A 12,558-nucleotide genomic window follows, 5' to 3' on the forward strand; every position below is an offset into this window, starting at 1 on the left:
GGCTTTGAAGGAGTAGGAGCATGCTTATCCTGTTTGACAGCATCACCCACAATGTGTCATTATAGATATTGATGATTACATAGCCATAATTAAAGTGTTGTGCTTAAAAAGCTCAATGTAGAAGGAAATGTCAGATCACTAACACAACTTTAAGTTAAATCATCTACTTTATGTCTGGTTATGCAGCCTGCACATGAGAGCTGAGGCAAATATTTGAGATTCCCTGCCTTAAAGAGTTACTATATCTAATCATCGAAGCAGAGCTGATTGCCAAAAGCATGAAAACCTCGTGGGTTTTCCAAGAAAATTTTGTCACCTTCTAATCAATGTTCACCATACAGGTAGCATTTAGAAAAAGTAAATTCATATTAACACAGTCTATCTCCAGTGACTGTCAGAAGAGGTTTTGACCCCACTGTCCAGAAATTTATTTTGCCAAAGCAAAAATTGTTAGAAAATAAGATAGACTGACAAGTGCTTGGTGCCATGGTTTAGTTGATTAGATAGTGTTGGATGATAGGTTGGACTCGATGATCTCAAAGGTCTCTTCCAACCTGGTTAATCCTATTCTATTCTATATTGGTTGGTCTCTTCTCCCAGGCAACCAGTACCAGAACAAGAGGACACAGTCTCAGGCTGCATCAGGGGAGGTTTAGGCTGGAGGTTAGGAGGAAGTTTTACACAGAGAGAGTGATTGCCCACTGGAATGGGCTGCCTGAGGAGGTGGTGGGGTCGTCGTCGCTGGGGGTGTTCAGGGCGAGGCTTGACAGGATGCTTGGTTGCATGGTTTAGTTGATTGGGTAGTGTTGGATGATAGGTTGGACACGATGATCTCGAAGGTCTCTTCCAACCTGGTTAATTCTATTCTATTCTATTCTATTCTATTCTATTCTATTCTACTCTATTCTAAGATACAAAATACTTGAACGGATAGGTACATTTAATATGTATTTAAAACAAAATCAACAGGTGTCTTTGTTTGAATGCACCATAATGCTTTTCTAAATACTTTTCTAAAACCTAATTGAGATACATGAGCATACATAATAAAATGATTAAATTATGAAATATATGATCTGATGAAAACTAGGCAATAAAATTCCAAGCACAGAAATAAAAGAACTCAGGACTGGTGCTGATGGTGAGCACGTGCAGTGGACTTAGGCATGAATTTCAAGTACAAGCTGACATGAGAGAGTTAAGCCTGCCCTCAACAGTCAACATATTGTGGAGGCAGGGAAAATAATTTATACATCAAGGTTGTGTGAGAACCATAATCTGGAATATTGCATTGCTACAGTGTGTATGGGAAAGGTGCCCACAGGGGATCAAGATAATTCAGGAATGGGCTGAACTGAAAAACAAGGACAAGTCTCAATAAAACTCATTCTGGTTAAACAATGACAAAGACAGGCTATGGTGACAGTCTATCAACATTTGGGAAGCAGGGACATTTTTTGTTTTAGCATACCTATGTCCTGGAAACTAATAATCAACATTTAACTTGGTAGAATACATATAGCTGTGAGTAAATGGAAGGAAATTAACAATGAAATTTTAAGAGAAATTTCAGGAAAAACCTCTTGACAGAGAAATATATTAGATTGTGCAGTAGGCTCCCAAGGGCAATAATTAAAGCACTGTCACTTGGGACTTGTAAAATTACACTGGAAAACCCCCACAATAGCGTATCTAGTAGAGAGGGCAGTCTTTGAATTGGCCCCAGGGAGTTGAACTGAATGACTTAATTGGCATTCTCAGCCTGTAATTTCTGCAGGACAGACCATTCCCTGTGTGCTTTCCACACAAGGGAAAAACAAGCTCAGGCAGTCCCTAGTCAGGGTATTGGGTTTCCCATTGCCTGTGCTGAGGTGGGAAGACTGAGGTGGGAGCAGCCAGCTGCTGCTCTGTACTCCCATATGCTCACTGAGTGCTCCCCTACTTCCCTTGCCACTTCCCCATAGCTTAGTAAGGAGTGGCTCTGGGGCCTTTATTAATTTATTTCAGTGTTGTAGTCTCTCATCTGGGAGGACTGGTGGAAGAAAAAATTTTGTTTCCAGGAGACACTCCTGCTTTATGCTCTTACATTTAGAGGATTCTTCTGTATCAAGATGTTTGTTATGGAGAAGTAATAAACAAAAGCATCTGTGACTTACCTTTCTGTCTCATTGATCAGAAGATCCTTCTCTTTGTCTAAGTCCAGCAACTGATTTTCTTCACACTGTGTCTTGATGTGATTTTTCTCATTTGATCACCTAGGGAAACACTCAGCTCACATTTCAGGTTTTTAAGTTCTGGGTTTTTTTCTCAACAAAAAGAGAAATATCAATAAGAAAAACATTGTTACTTAGACCAATGAAGCTAAAACCATGCCAGAGTTTTTGTAGTGCAAAACAGGTAACCTCAATTCTCAGGCATAATGCAACTGTTTTCTATGATGTACAAGTATAGTAAGGGAGGTTCAGTGTGTGGTATGGGATTTGGTGCAGGAGCAGAGGAAATGCAACTGGAGCACAAGATGCTCTTGATACTCTGTATGTATACAGTGCTTTGTTAAGTTCAAAAAGTCTAAAGTTCATAGGCTGCATCAAAAGAAGATAGGGACATGATTCTGACACTTTGCTCTGGTGTACCTGGAGTACTGCATTCAGCTCTGGTACCCCGACCACAAGGATGCAGATCTGATGGAGTGGGTCTAGAGGAGGGCCATGAAAATGATTAGAGGGTTGGAACACCTATTCTATAAGGAGAGGCTGAGGGAGCTGAGGTTGCTCAGCCTGGAGAAGATTCTGGGGAGACATGAAAATGGTCTTTCAGTAGCTGAAAGGGGCCTACAGGAAGACTGAAAAGCTATTGTTTACAAAGGCCTATAGTGATAGGATGAGGAGCAATGGTTTGAAATTAGAGAAGAGTAGATTTGGGTTGGACATTAGGAAGAAATTCTTTACCGTGAGGGTAAGGGGAACACTGGAAAAGGTTGCCCAGGGAGATTGTTGAGGCCCCATCCTTGGATGTATCCAAGGTCAGGCTCAATGGGGCTCTGGGCAACCTGATATCCCTGAGCACTGCAGGAGGGTTGGACTAGATGACCTTTGGAGATCCCTTTCAACCCAAACCATTCTATGATTCTCTGATTCTACAAATTCAAACAGTCTTAAGTTGCACTGTATTTGTATTAAGGCCACTGACAGGGAAGTGAGAAGACAGCCAGGTGCATTTCTTGTCTCATCTGTTCATTGTGTATTCAGTGATGATTCCACAAACTAGTAACAGACAAATTTTAAGTGTGTGAACATCTCTATCAAACCCATTCTGCCTCAGCAAGTGCTTAGTCTTTATTTACAGAATCAAGATCAGAAGATAAGTGTTAACTGGCCATTATGAAAATAATTAGTGGTTCTTGTAAATGAGAAAGGCTGCCTTCTACTCAGAAGAATTTGATTTTTCCTGGTTGAAGGCCATCAGATGAAACTAGCTAGCAGACACACAGCAAAGGTAACGTCCACCTCAGCTCCTTCATTTTACCAAACGAGATGAGTTTTCTGACAAGACTCTCCCAGACAAAACCCAGGCTCTTGTACTGCTGAATGTTTCATGTTTTTTTGCTGTCTCTTCTAGGTTTCTTCCTGCTCAGCTGTTACCTTTACTGATATGCATTTACTGATATAACTCCAAAGTGCTTAGCACCTAGATCTGGATTCCATAAGAGGAACAAGGTCATGCAGGACTAACCATTAAGCTCTCGAATCTGAACTTTGGGGATATTTTTTCAGATTTGCTTGTCTCAGATTGCCCTTGGGTTGTAAGTGACCTCTGACTTTGTGTATCTCTTAGCAGGCATTTATCTATTACATACCAGCATTGGTTATTTTGGTGGAACAGGCTAGGCTGGTCTTGTCTAATAATGTTTGAAATCAATGGGAGCCCTTTCCTCAGTTTCAATTGTCTCCTGATGACATATGCTAAAGTATATGGGATTAGAGTGTTGCTTGCAGTCAGGATATATGGCTTAATTATTATATTTTTATGTTCAGATATGTTTTAAATGATTAATTTATACCAATTTTATTCTACTTTTTACCCTCTTGTACCCATCTCACATGCAGTCAAGTGCTTGAACTTACTACCAAGTTTATGGACACAGATAGTAATGTTACCTGCTTTTGTGAGCTTTATTTTGAGGTGTATAACACTGTCCAAAGGCAGCAAGTACTTCTTGCCCTATTTTACAGGTGGAGAATAGTGATATTTGCACTGTGGAACTACTGAACTAAGAAGAGAACCAAGGGCTCCATCAGGTATATTGCATTTCGAGTAATTTCAATAAGCATACTCATGTGCTTATGGTTAAATAAAAGCCTTGCCACTTCCCCCAATTTGAAGCAACCTCCCTTCCTCATTCCCTCCCTCCTAAAGCCCAAATCTCCCCCCAGACCATTTGCTGAAACTAGACTGGAAAAAAAAAAAAATAATAAGAACAGACATGAATGAGCATGTGAAAGGTGCTGTGGAGTATTAGCAGAGCTTGTCTTTGTGGTCCTGAAAAGCCTGTGATAATAAGCTGCTCTATCAGGGGTGGAGAGAGGCACACATGCAAAGGAGGGTCTTGGGCTTGGTGTTTCTTTAAAGAAAGGTTTCAGCCTTTTCCCTTTGCAAAAAGCAGCTTTCAAAATGGAAAGCGACACAAACTGATCATTATGGTTGAAAGCGCCATCATTAAAAAATCTCTTGTCATTCACAGACTCCTGACAGCTGGTCGCTGAGGCCTGAATAAACACAGCCAGCGTCTCCTGGATTTTGGGGAAGACGCTCCCATGTTTCCCTAGCTGGGGGGGGGGCTGTGCCTCTGGGACTACCTTGGGCCCCCCAGGCTACCCTCCAGCTGGCTGCCTCCAGGGGAAGCAGCCCCTGACCCCCGCTGCCAGCAGGACCCCTACCCTGCAACAATGGCCTATTGAGGAGTTAAGGATGCTGTGAATACCCACCAGCCTGCTTTGTCCTGTTTGCCTTCTCCGCCTCCTTCTCCCCTCTCTGCCCTCTCTCAACCCCCACTTTTCTCTAACAGAGCAGTTCCCAATCCAAAAGCCTTTTTCTGTAGTCGATCCTCTTCTCCTGCCATCACGCCTGGCTGAGCCGCTGTCCCAGCAGCATCCTTGCCCCATGGAGACCAAGAGGAGATGCTGAGCTTTATTCAGCACAGCACAAAATATGCCTGATGACATGCCAGACACACAAGCAAAAGCAACACCCAAATGCTCAACAGGCTCTTAAAAACAGAACGGAGGATTATCTCCTGTAACCCACCTTATTCTGCGATTGGTTGTAGGCAGGAGCACCAAAATTTCCTTTCTCTATGGCATTGGCTTGCCTTCAAAACAATTTTAATTCTCCCATCAGCTGCATAACCCTACCTATTCCATGCTGATCCAGACTATGTGTAACATTAATTTTCAACAAATCAAATATTGCAAAACCTTCAGAAACAAAAAAGGGAAAGGGAGGAGAGAGGGGAGAGGAGTGAAACTGGAATGAAAATCGGCATTGGACTGGTTTTCCTTGCATGTTGCTTCCTAGTAATCACAGGCTGGACATCAGGAAGGGGAGGGACAGAAATAGGAAAAATGAGAGAAGAATCCATTCCTACAGGCAACATTGAATGGAGTCCATAAAAAAAACCATCTGATTTGAGACATTGAAGGAGAGAGACAGGCTTTGTGTAGTTTAGAAAAAAAAATAATAGAAGTTCTCATATATATTTAATGTTTTAGGCACACTAGTTATGAAAGAATTTACAGAGCTTTTAATGCTTTCTGGAAACAAATAAAGGAAGGTGCTCTAACTGCTGTGATTTTGCATCCTTTAAAAAGAAATGGAAAGAAGGAAGGAAGGAAGCAAGCAAGAAAGCAAGAAGGCAAGCAAGAAAGCAAGCAAGAAAGAAATCAAGCAAGCAAGGAAGAAAGCAAGCAAGCAAGCAAGCAAGAAAACAAGCAACCAACCAAAAAAGCAAGCAATCAAGAAAGCAAGCAAGCAAGCAAGCAATCAAGAAAGCAAGCAAGCAAAAAAGCAAGAAAGCAAGAAAGAAATCAATCAATCAAGCAAGCAAACAAGCAAGAAGGCAAGAAAGAAATCAAGCAAGAAAGCAAGCAAGCAAGCAAGCAGGCAAGCAAGCAAGAAATCAAGCAAGCAAGGAAGAAAGCAAGAAAGCAAGCAAGCAAGAAAGCAAGCAAGCAAGAAAACAAGCAAGCAAGCAAAAAAGCAAGAAAGCAAGAAAGCAGGCAAGCAAGCAAGCAAACAAGCAACCAAGCAACCAACCAAAAAAGCAAGCAATCAAGAAAGCAAGCAAGAAAGAAATGAAGCAAGCAAGAAAGAAATGAAGCAAGCAAGCAAGCAAGCAAACAAGCAACCAAGCAACCAACCAAAAAAGCAAGCAATCAAGAAAGCAAGCAAGAAAGAAATGAAGCAAGCAAGCAAGAAAGAAATCAAGAAGGCAAAAAGCAAGCAAGAAATCAAGCAAGCAAAAAACAAGCAAGCAAGAAAAAGAAGAAAGCAAGCAAGAAAAGAAGGAAGAAAGCAAGAAGAGAATCAAGCAAGCAAGAAAGCAAGCAAGAAAGTAATCAAACAAGCAAGAAATCAAGAAAGCAACCAAGAAAGAAAACAAGAAAGCAAACAAGAAAGAAAACAAGAAAGCAAACAAACAAGCAAGAAAGCAAGAAAGTAAACAAGCAAGAAAGCAAACAAACAAGCAAGAAACCAAGAAAGCAAAAAACAAGCAAGCAAGCAAGCAAGAAAAAGAAGAAAGCAAGCAAGAAGAGAATCAAGCAAGCAAGAAAGCAAGCAAGAAGCAAGCAAGCAAACAAGCAAGAAAGCAAACAAGCAAGAAATCAAGAAAGCAAGCAAGAAAGCAAGCAAGAAAGCAATCAAGAAAGAAAACAAGAAAGCAACCAAGAAAGAAAACAAGCAAGCAAACAAACAAGCAAGAAATCAAGCAAGCAAGCAAGCAAGCAAGCAAACAAGCTAGCAAGCAGGAAAGCAAGCAAGCAAGCAAGAAAGAACACAAAGGCTTTGATTTCTCTTTAAGTTATTTTCCCAAATAACCTTTTACAATCATTCAGGAGTAAATGCTCTACCTGGCAAGAGTCACTATCCAGTGGGTTTCCTGCTGCTGTTTAATAAGTGTCAAAATGACATATCAGTGACACTAATGTGACACTGTTAGCATACCAAATAGAAACAGAGAGGCAGGTTTATAGTGCAAGGTTACAACACCCCCTACCTCCCATTAAAAAAGACAGTGGATTATTGTAAGTTTGCAACTAACGTAACCAAGGCTGGATGCTAGGTACAAGCTGCTCCAGAAATTCTTTTCTCATTATACATGTTCATGCCTTATAAAATGACAATTTCTCTTAAAAGTTCCCCCCCCCCCCTTTTTTTTTCCCCCTACTTCTTCCTTAACAATTGTACAGAGGTTGGTGATACAGAATTGTTCTGGTTAATATTCATGCCACAAAATTATATCAGACCTCCTCATAGCACATTCTTTATTTTAAAACTTCCTTCCCATTCAGCATATTTCTTTTGATCTGGAAGAGATGAACTGTGGTTAAAATGAACTATTTCCTTATTTTTTTAGCATTTTATAATGGCAGGAGCATGATCACCGTTCTCAATGTCACCCCTAGTTTCTTTCACAGTAGCAGGCTATGCACACAACCACAGCACTTTGCAATCTTCATCACGGGTGGAAGGATGGAAGAAAGGAAATGGAGGCCAAGAGAGGTGGAGGAATGTGCAGAGGATGAGTTATAGGTGATGAGCCATGGTGAGAAGAGAATCTAGAAGTGAGATCTTGGATTTCTGAAATAGAGGAAATTTTGCCGATTGTGTCCACATTTGTGGGTCGTGTCCTGGTCTCAGCTGGGAGGGACCAGTCAGAACAGCCTATTGAATCTGCTGATGAGTATTCAACACCATGCTGATGTCAGGCCAGCTTTGTAACGAAAATGCTGGCTGGAGCAAAGTATGATGGAGCTTGGTGTTCACTTTCAGGGGGCTTCCAGTTTCTGTTTTGGGATTTTGCTTGTTTCCACTTTGTTTGCTGCAGGGTTGGAGGGGTGGAAGGATGCTGCTTCTGCTGCCGCTACAGTGCTTCTACTTTTGTGTGAAATAATCTGAAGTAATTATACATTGTAGTATCCCATTAAACTCTCCTTATCTCAATCCACAGGGCTTTTTGTTGCTAATCTTCCAGTTTGGGGTGTAAGTCTTGTTAGAGCAAGCTGTGTTAAACCAGGACATATACCCAAGTCAGCGAATTAGCTGATCCATGCAAGTGCTCTCCTCAGACCAAGGTGTTTCTCAGGAGCGTCATCTTCCTACAATGGGAAATATGTTGCCATTTATTTTGAACATTAAAAAAAAAGCTACTGTATTTTCAAATATTTACACTGCCTGATTATTATCTGTATTTAAAAATAAATGCACACTTCACTTGCAATAATGAATCACAGAGGAATTCTTCATTGTTCTTAGTCCTGTTTCTTGCTTGCTTTCTTGATTGCTTGCTTTATTGGTTGGTTGCTTGCTTGATTGATTTCTTTCTTGCTTTCTTGCTTTTTTGCTTGCTTGCTTTCTTGATTTCTTTCTTTCTCGCTTGCTTTCTTCATTGCTTGCTTTTTTGGTTGGTTGCTTGTTTTCTTGCTTTCTTGCTTGCTTGCTTTCTTCCTTGCTTGCTTGATTTCTTGCTTGCTTGCCTGCTTTCTTGCTTGCTTGCCTGCTTTCTTGCTTTCTTGCTTTCTTGCTTTCTTGCTTTCTTGCTTGCTTGCCTGCTTTCTTGCTTGCTTGCTTTCTTGCTTTCTTGCTTGCTTGCCTGCTTTCTTGCTTGTTTGCTTGCGTGCTTTCTTGATTTCTTTCTTGCTTTCTTGCTTTTTTGCTTGCTTGCTTTCTTGATTTCTTGCTTGCTTTCTTGATTTCTTTCTTGCTTGCTTGCTTTCTTCATTGCTTGCTTTTTTGGTTGGTTGCTTGTTTTCTTGCTTTCTTGCTTTCTTCCTTGCTTTCTTGCTTTCTTCCTTGCTTGCTTGATTTCTTGCTTGCTTGCCTGCTTTCTTGCTTGCTTGCCTGCTTTCTTGCTTGCTTGCTTGCTTTCTTGCTTGCTTGCCTGCTTTCTTGCTTGCTTGCTTGCTTTCTTGCTTGCTTGCCTGCTTTCTTGCTTGCTTGCCTGCTTTCTTGCTTGTTTGCTTGCTTGCTTTCTTGATTTCTTTCTTGCTTTCTTGCTTTTTTGCTTGCTTGCTTTCTTGATTTCTTGCTTGCTTTCTTGATTGCTTGCTTTTTTGGTTGGTTGGTTGCTTTCTTGCTTGCTTGCTTTCTTGCTTGCTTGCTTTCTTGCTTTCTTCCTTGCTTGCTTGATTTCTTGCTTGCTTGCCTGCTTTCTTGCTTGCTTGCTTGCTTGCTTGCTTTCTTGATTTCTTTCTTGCTTGGACTTGATGATCCTTGGGGTCTCTTCCAACCTTAGTTATACTGTGTTACTGTGATAGATTCTGCAGAAACTTGTCTTTTAAAATTTCAATTTGCAGGCTAAGTCTGCCTCAACAGAATCCATTTCCAATGGTGTACAATCGAAGTCACAAAATAGTACCAGGGTTACATTTAAAAAATCAGTTCTACAGGTATATGCTGGCCAATGGATCGAGTTTGTTACTACATTTATGCATTATGGTTCTGTGCAATAGGTCCAGGGATCACCTTAGCAATTTCCAGTAAGGAAAGGAAGAATCACTTGTGGTAACATTGATGTGTATTTTCCTAGAAACTCAACGTTTCTTAACAGTTAGGACTTGCTCACGCTGTAATTTCATGTAAGTAACCGCAACTGGTGACACTATAGAACCATCATGATATTTTCAGCGTCAGTAATGTATATGCAGACAAGGTAAGTCCTTTCATTCTGCCTAGAAGCACCGTGGGCAGAGAAAGAAACAAAACAACAAAACCAAACCAACCAAAATAAAAACCAACAACAGCAGCAACAAACAAACAACAACGGCAACAAATCAACAGAGGAAAAAAAGGCTCAGAATTTGCAAAATAAGATCCATACATTACAGTGCACACTGGGTTTAAGAAAAATGACAACTTTAAAATTATCTCCTTTAAAAATAAAACAACACCAAAACCACACTGGTTTTGCAGTCTCCCATTGCACCACAAACCTATTCTGTTTCTGATAGCAGATAAGAGTTTTGAGGGCATGGGGTCAGTGCCCACTGGCATGAAAAATAGTGTGTAGCCCTAAAAGACAATGTCAGAAAAGTGAGTAACTAAAGTATCACCAACAGCACTCCACAGGGTAGATTTCTAGCTGCTGATAAATGACCATGTCTGCTCTTAACATGATGACGTCAGCATACACTCTGTAAAAACACTTCCAAATTTTGACTCAGTAGCAACCATGTTAACCAACTCTAACTTGTTCTCCAGTTACTCTGCCGTAAGCACTTAATGAATGTTACATCTGGTTCCTGTTTACTTGCCTATGGGTTATAACCAAGAGGTAGGCTTTCTCTCTTTTGTCATGAGTTTCCCAGTTTTTATTGGAATCAACGAGGAACTCAAATTTCTTCCTGACTCGGTGTTTTTACTCAGTGCTTTTACTGCTGCTAACAAGCAAGTAACACCACAGCTTTAGGAAGGGCCTGCTGAAGCTAATAACAGATTCCTGAAAGAGCTGGCTTAACATTAAGATACCATGTGAAACTGAGACTTCTTCAACAGTGGCAATGCTTTCCCTGAGAAAGCAGAATTTTTAGTTGGTGAATCTTTTTATGGCTTTGAATGTAAAGATGGTGTGGAAGCAATGTTTGCTGTTGGGGTAATCCCGACAGCCTGCTATAACACACGAATGGCAACTATTGACTTTTTTCCCTGATCCCACAGCATCGCTCCAGTGAAGCACTGCAGCTTTTCACCAGCCTCACATCATTCATGCTCCTCCCACTGCCATGTGGATAGACCACACTTCTGCTATGGGTACATGGCTCATTGGTTTGCCCAAGCTGAGCTTCTCTTCATGCACACATGATGTGAAGCACACATCATGCATTCAGCTCAAAAAATGGGAGGGGTGACTGACAAGCAGGGGAAGGAGAAAAGGGAAATTAAAACTCCTTGTGGTCTGCTGACTCCTGTGGGCTGCTCCATTACTGCCTGCCAGGAGAGCCCTGCCCTCAGAAACTGGGAGTTTTGTGTGTAGGATGCTTGGCAGGGCTCTCATGATTCTGTTCTTCCAGATGCCAATGATTCCAGAAGAGCAGAATCACTTCTCAAAGATCATTCCTGCTGCTGACTGCTGATAAAACACTTGCAGCTTGGCAAGAATATTGTGTTATTGAAGCGTTATTACTGCAGGCTTTCTGAAAGAGAGAGAGCACAGAAGTTTGCTTGCTCCAACCAGCACGCAGCAGTTTGCTGGTGCCATCATCTCAGTCATGGGGCAGAGACAGAAGCCAATGCTTGATGCTCAGCTGCTCCAGCCTGAACAGATTAATGCTCAAAGGGAATGTTTTCCGAGGCATAGTGTTCACCAAGAGGAGGCATAAGCCTCTCAAGACATAAAAATAAAACAAAGTTTCTAGATGCCTGGGAATTCAGTAGTTCTCACACACACACATACAAATCCCTGTGATAATTCCAGTTGGGCTTCAGGGAAATAAGAAAAACACAAAATAACCCCCAACCAACCAAACAAAATTCCCACAAAGTTGCTAATTTTGGATGCGCTGCACTTCACTGCTGTAGTACAACAATAATTCATGCAGGTCTGGGGCTTGTCCTAGCTTATGAGACATCTGTGTTTAACTATACCTGAGGTAGAGATGTGGATTAATTTAGAAACAAAGTAATTTTTGATTCAGCTCTTCAGGCTTGTGAGAACATGTGTGAGTGTGATGGATGGCAAATGGGAGTGTACACATGCAAATCCCAGCTGCCTGAAGATGGAACTCTATGTCAGTCCTTTGTGCCAGTTTCTGTCCTGCCCGTTTCTGTGACAACTGCATGCAAGCTCTGCAGCTGGTGATGGAGCAGAAGCATTGCTTCCACACCTTGGTGCTTCTGCATAGCAGCCAGGAGGGAGGGAGGCAAGTAGCACCTGGGCATCCTGATGAGTCATCTGAACTTGCCTCAGACCTTGTGCTGAAGACAGGGTGGTAAAAATGCCAGCCAGCAACCACCAATGTCCAGCCAGCACTGTTTCCTCTTGTTTCTGCCAGGAATGAAGCTGAACTGATGAGCTGTAGCTTCTGCATTTATAAAAGGGAGGTGGCATGAGAAGTAAAATGAAGCTTAGTGCATGTTTGTAAAGCACTTCATAGCACAGAGAAAAATCCCCCCATCTAAAACTCACTTGTCAGGCTGTCACTATCAGTCAAGCGTGTGACACCTTTCCTATGCTACTCAGCCACATTACAGCCTCCTGTGCATTAGCTGACAGTGACATGACATTTCTCTGATTTCAGTTGTAGTTTAGTGTTTGGGCAGTAGGTGAAGAGGCAGCCCTGGTGA

This window comes from Dryobates pubescens, chromosome 9 (genome assembly GCF_014839835.1).
Source record: "Dryobates pubescens isolate bDryPub1 chromosome 9, bDryPub1.pri, whole genome shotgun sequence".
Taxonomy (NCBI): domain Eukaryota; kingdom Metazoa; phylum Chordata; class Aves; order Piciformes; family Picidae; genus Dryobates; species Dryobates pubescens.